The sequence below is a fragment of the Bos javanicus genome, chromosome 10 (assembly GCF_032452875.1).
Source record: "Bos javanicus breed banteng chromosome 10, ARS-OSU_banteng_1.0, whole genome shotgun sequence".
In the NCBI taxonomy this organism is placed as follows: Eukaryota; Metazoa; Chordata; class Mammalia; order Artiodactyla; family Bovidae; genus Bos; species Bos javanicus.
The window spans coordinates 6,339,297-6,345,343 of NC_083877.1; the positions used below are offsets into that span (position 1 = coordinate 6,339,297).

The window sequence follows — 6,047 nt, forward strand, 5'->3', positions numbered from 1 at the left end:
ATACAGTAGGATCTTGTTGTTTATTGATTTTCTAGATAGTAGTTTTTATCTACTAATCCCAACCTCCTAATTTCCCCCCTCCTGCCACTTTCCCCCTTTTGTAACTACAAATTTATTTTCTATTCCTCTTTAAGTAAGTTCATTTGATTTTGGAGCCAAATTGATTGTGTTGGCCAAATTATCTGTTTCTGGTCCAGTTAAAAGCAAGGATTTTCATCTCTTGCTGGTGAGTGAGGGTCAAGAGAAAATGGCACTAGCTTCAACTTGTCATTTTAGCCATTTTGGAAGGGGGAGAATATTTAGGGAGGGGGCAGGGAAGTCTCTGATGTAGACTGCAGCACAAAAGAGCATCAAGTTCACCTACCTCATTAAAAGTGACTCAAATGCATTCCATTTATGGCTGAGTAATATAAAGTAATATGGCTGAGTATATATGTATATATATCACAGCTTAGTTACCATTCACCTGACGATGGACATCTAGGTTACTTCCATGTCCCGGAAGTGAAAGTGAAGTTGCTCAGTCGTGTTCAACTCTTTGCTCTTCTGTCCATGGGACTTTCCAGGCAAGAGTACTAGAGTGGGTTGCCATTTCCTTCTCCAGGGGATCTTCCCAATCCAGGGATTGAACCTGGGTCTCCTGCATTGTAGGCAGATGCTTTACCATCTGAGCCACCAGGGAAGTCACATGAAAGTGACTTCCATGTCCTAGTTATTGTAAATAGTGTTGCTGTGAACACTGGGGTACATGTATCTTTTTCAATTATGGTTTCCTCAGGGTATATGTCCAGCAGTGGCATTGCTGGGTTATAAGACAGCTTTATTTTTAGTTCTTTAAGGAATTGCCACACTGTTCTCCATAGTGGCTGTATTAATTTACATTCCCACCAACAGTGAAAGAGGGTTGCCTTTTCTCCACCCCCTCTCCAGCATTTGTTGTTTGTACATTGTTTAATGATGGCCATTCTGACCGGTGTGAGACGATACCTCATTGTAGTTTGGATTTGCAGCCTTGAAATTAAAAGACGCTTACTCCTTGGAAGGAAAGTTATGACCAACCTAGATAGCATATTCAAAAGCAGAGACATTACTTTGCCAACAAAGGTCTGTCTAGTCAAGGCTCTGGTTTTTCCAGTGGTCATGTATGGATGTGAGAGTTGGACTGTGAAGAAAGCTGAGCACTGAAGAATTGATGCTTTTGAACTGTGGTGTTGGAGAAGACTCTTGAGAGTCCCTTGGACTGCAAGGAGATCCAACCAGTCCATTCCAAAGGAGATCAGTCCTGGGTGTTCTTTGAAAGGACTGATGCTAAAGCTGAAACTCCAATACTTTGGCCACCTCATGCAAAGAGTTGACTCACTGGAAAAGACTCTGATGCTGGGAGGGATTGGGGGCAGGAGGAGAATGGGATGTGTGACCCCATAGACGGCAGCCCACCAGGCTCCCCAGTCCCTGGGATTCTCCAGGCAAGAACACTGGAGTGGGGTGCCATCGCCTTCTCCGATGACAGGCTCTAGGTTCATCCACACCTTGACTCTACTGCTCCTGCTCCCAGGGCCTCTCTCCTTGTTGCCTCTGTAAGTAAAATAGACCAAAGGTCTTCTCTGCCTTGAGGCTGGCTTGGAGCAAGCAGAAACCCAGGCCTCGGCCACAGCAGACACCCGCTCAGTGACACTTTGTCTTTGCCACTGATGTCTATTTCTTTTGAAAGGCCCCAAGGCTGATGGGTCCTCTTTCTGGACCCACTAAGCTATGATTTCATAGCCCTGAGCTCCTGTGATTCCTTTGTGTCAAGGGTTTGCCTCAGCTGTCTTATTAAATATGGAAAACATCTGGCTTTTAGCAAAAATCCCCCCATCTGGAAAATACTGGTCAAGAGTCTAATTAAGTATGTCAATGACAAATTGTTCTCACAGAAGTATTTAGGACAAGTAGATAATTGGGATGTCTTGCGCTCTGCCTTGCCTTCTTGTTTACTTATCCCAGCAAGGATGGGGAGGCAGGCTTCCAAGCTGCCCCTGCCCCAGCCCAGCTAACCCCAGGCCACACTGCAGCAGGAATGTCAGCCCCTGGAGCAAGAAACTGCCCCCAGGTTGAGAAATGAGGGTGGACACTGCATTTGAAATCTCCTCTCTTAAAGCCACACAAACACACTCCACTATTGGAATCTCGACCTTGATGTTTTCTGTCAGGTCCACATCTTAATTGAAGATGAGGCTCAAAGGAGACTATTTCATTTCTTTCTTGGACTTTGCTCCTTCATTCTTCACAGAGCCCCAGACATCAGAGGAAATGCAGTCCCTGACCATCCCCTAGGTGATATTTCCAACTTCTAAAACATGAAGCTTAAAGCGCTTTCAATACTATACACCTCCCCTCAAGGGAGGGATTTTCTCCCTCCTTTATTAAGAAATTAATAAAGGGCTTTGAGAACCTTTCATCCCCATGAAGCTTCAGGAAGCCCGGCATCTCCTCATCCCGGATCCTGTCAACCACCTGAACCCAGATGGCTCCCATGCCATTAACATGAAGACGATGACAATGCGGAAGCCTGGGTTTGATGCCCCACCTTCTTGCTCCTTGGAAGAAAGCTATGACCAACCTAGACAGCATATTAAAAAGCAGAGACGTTACTTGGCCAACCAAGGTCCATCTAGTCAAAGCTATGGTTTTTCCAGTGGTCATGTATGGATATGAGAGTTGGACCACACAGAAGGCTGAGCACTGAAGAATTGATGCTTTTGAACTGTGGTGTTGGAGAAGACTCTTGAGAGTCCCTTGGACTACAAGGAGATCCAACCAGGTAATCCTAAAGGAAATCAGTCCTGAATATTCACTGGAAGTATTGATGCTGAAGCTGAAACTCCAATACATTGGCCACGTGATGCAAAGAGCCGACTCATTGGAGAAGACCCTGATGCTGGGAAAGATTGAGGGCAGGAAGAGAAGAGGGCGACAGAGGATGAAATGTTTGGATTGCATCACGGACTCAATGGACATGACTTCAGCAAATTCCAGGAGATGATGAAGAACAGGGAAGCATGGTGTGCTGCAGTCCATGGGGTCACAAAGAGTCAAACACAACTGATTGCCTGAACAACAACAAATCTATTGAAAATTGTACAAGCCCATATTCATTGTGAGCTGCTCTTATGTCTAAATTAAAATGTTCCTACTGGATAGCATGCATTTTCACTTGTTCTTTTTTGGATGAAGAATAATGCCTGTCCACTGCCTCCCAAAGATGGAGCCAAAGATGGAGAAGCTCTATACAGTCAGCAAAAACAACCAGGAGCTGACTGTGGCTCAGATCATGAACTCCTTATTGCCAAATTCAGATTTAAATTGAAGAAAGTAGGGAAAACGACTAGATCATTCAGGTATGACCTAAATCAAATCCCTTACAATTATACAGTAGAAGTGACAAATAGATTTCAGGGATTAGACCTCATAGACAGAATTGCTGAAGAACTATGGATGGAGGTTCGTGACATTGTACAGGAGGTAGGGATCAAGACCATCTCCAAGAAAAAGAAATGCAAAAAGGCAAAATGGTTGTCAAAGGAGGGCTTACAAATAGTTGAGAAAAGAAGAGAAACTAAAGGCAAAGGAGAAAGGAAAAGATATATGCATCTGAATGAAGATCTCCATAGAAGAGCAAGGATAGATAAAAAAGCCTTCCTCAGTGATCAGTGCAAAGAAATATAGGAAAACAATAGAATGGGAAAGACTAGAGATCTCTTTAAGAAAATTAGAAATACCAAGGGAACATCTCATGCAAAGATGGGCACAATAAAGGACAGAAATGATATGGATGTAACAGAAGCAAAAAATATTAAGAAGAGGCGGCAAGAATACACAGAAGAACTATACAAAAAAGATCTTCATGTCCCAGATAACTACGATGGTGTGGTCACTCAGCTAGAGCGAGACATCCTGGAATGCAAAGTCAAGTGAGTCTTAGGAAGCATCACTATGAACAAAGCTAGTGGAGGTGATGGAATTCCAGTTGAGCTATTTCACATCCTAAAAGATGATGCTATGAAAGTGCTGCACTCAATATGCCAGGAAATTTGAAAAACTCAGCAGTGGCCACAGAACTGGAAAAGGTCAATTTTCATTCCAATCCTGAGGAAAGGCAATGCCAAAGAACACATGTATACCTGTGGTGGATTCATTTTGATATTTGGCAAAACTAATACAATTTTGTAAAGTTTAAAAATAAAATAAAATTTAAAAATAAATAACTAAATAAAACCAAAAAAAAAAAAAAAAGAATGTTCAAACTATTACACAATTGCATTCATCTCACACGCTAGCAAAGTAATGCTCAAAATTCTCCAAGCCAGGCTCCAACAGTATGTGAACCATGAACTTCCAGATGTTCAAGATGGATTTAGAAAAGGCAAAGGAACCAGAGATCAAATTGCCAACATCCGCTGGATCATCAAAAAAGCAAGAGAGTTCCAGAAAAACATCTAATTCTACTTTATTGACTATGCCAAAGCCTTTGACTGTGTGGATCACAACAAACTGTGGAAAATTCTGAAAGAGATGGGAATACCAGACCACCTGACCTGCCTCCTGAGAAATCGGCATGCAAGTTAAGAAGCAACAGTTAGAATTGGACATAGAATAACAAACTGGTTCCAAATCAGGAAGAAGTACATCAAGACTGTATATTGTCACCCTGCTTATTTAACTTCTATGCAGAGTACATCATGAGAAACGCTGGGCTGGAAGAAGCACAAGCTGGAATCAAGACTGCCGGGAGAAATATCAATAACCTCAGATATGTAGATGACACCACCCTTATGGCAGAAAGTGAAGAGGAACTAAAAAGCCTCTTGAAGAAGGTGAAAGAGGAAAGTGAAAAAGCTGGCTTAAAACTCAGCATTCAGAAAACGAAGATCATGCCATCTGGTCCCATCACTTCATGGGAAATAGATGGTGAAACAATGGAAACAGTGAGAGACTATTTTGGGGGGCTCCAAAATCACTGTAGATGGTGATTGCAGCCATGAAATTAAAAGATGCTTCCTACTTGGAAGAAAAGCTATGCTCAACTTAGACAGCATATTAAAAAGCAGAGACATTACTTTGCCAACAAAGGTCCATCTAGTCAAGGCTATGGTTTTTCCAGTGGTCATGTATGGATGTGAGAGTTGGACTATAAAGAAAGCTGAGCACCAAAGAATTAATGCTTTTGAACTGTGGTGTTGGAGAAGACTCTTGAGAGTCCCTTGGACTGCAAGGAGATCCAACCAGTTAATCCTAAAGGAAATCAGTCCTGAATATTCATTGGAAGGACTGATGCTTAAGCTGATGCTTTGGCTTTGGCTACTACTTTGGCTACTGATGCAAAGAACTGACTCATTGGAAAAGACCCTGATGCTGGGAAAGACTGAAGGCAGGAGGAGAAGGGGACCACAGAGGATGAGATGATTGGGTGGCATCACCAACTCGATGGACATAAGTTTGAGCAGGCTCTGCGAGTTGGTGATGGACAGGGAAGCCTGTTGTGCTGCAGTCCATGGGGTCGCAAAGAGGCAGACATGACTGAGCGATTGAACTGACCTGAACTGAACTGAACCTGCTTCACTGAAGTACTGAAGTGTGATTGTCGTAGGCGTGTGTGCAGGCTTTAGTTGTGTCCTCCTCTCTGTGATCCTGAGGACAGTAGCTCGCCTGGCTCCTCTGTCCATGGGATTCTCCAGGCGAGAATCCTTGAGTGGGCAGCCATTTCCTCCTCCAGGGGAGCTTCCCAACACAGAGATCAAACATGCATCCCCTGTGACTCCTGCATTGCAGGTGGGTTTTTTACCACTGAGCCACCGGGGGAGGCCTGTAATTGGCATGTAAACAATGATGTGCTGTGCTGTACTTAGTCACTCAGTCGTGTCCGACTCTTTGCCACTCCATGGACTGTAGCCCACCAGGCTCCTCTGTCCATGCGGATTCTCCAGGCAAGTATACTGGAGTGGGTTACCATGCCCTACTCTAGGGGATCTTCCCAACCCAGAGCTCCAACTCAGGTCTCCCTCATT

The 6,047-nt window shown here is 43.7% G+C and overlaps 1 non-coding gene across 1 annotated transcript; it reads right to left on the reverse strand.

The window, feature by feature from the left end:
- Positions 1 to 610: 610 nt before the first annotated feature.
- On the reverse strand, positions 611 to 682 carry TRNAC-ACA (transfer RNA cysteine (anticodon ACA)). Its single transcript has one exon. It is a non-coding gene; the product is annotated as a tRNA-Cys (tRNA).
- Positions 683 to 6,047: the final 5,365 nt, after the last annotated feature.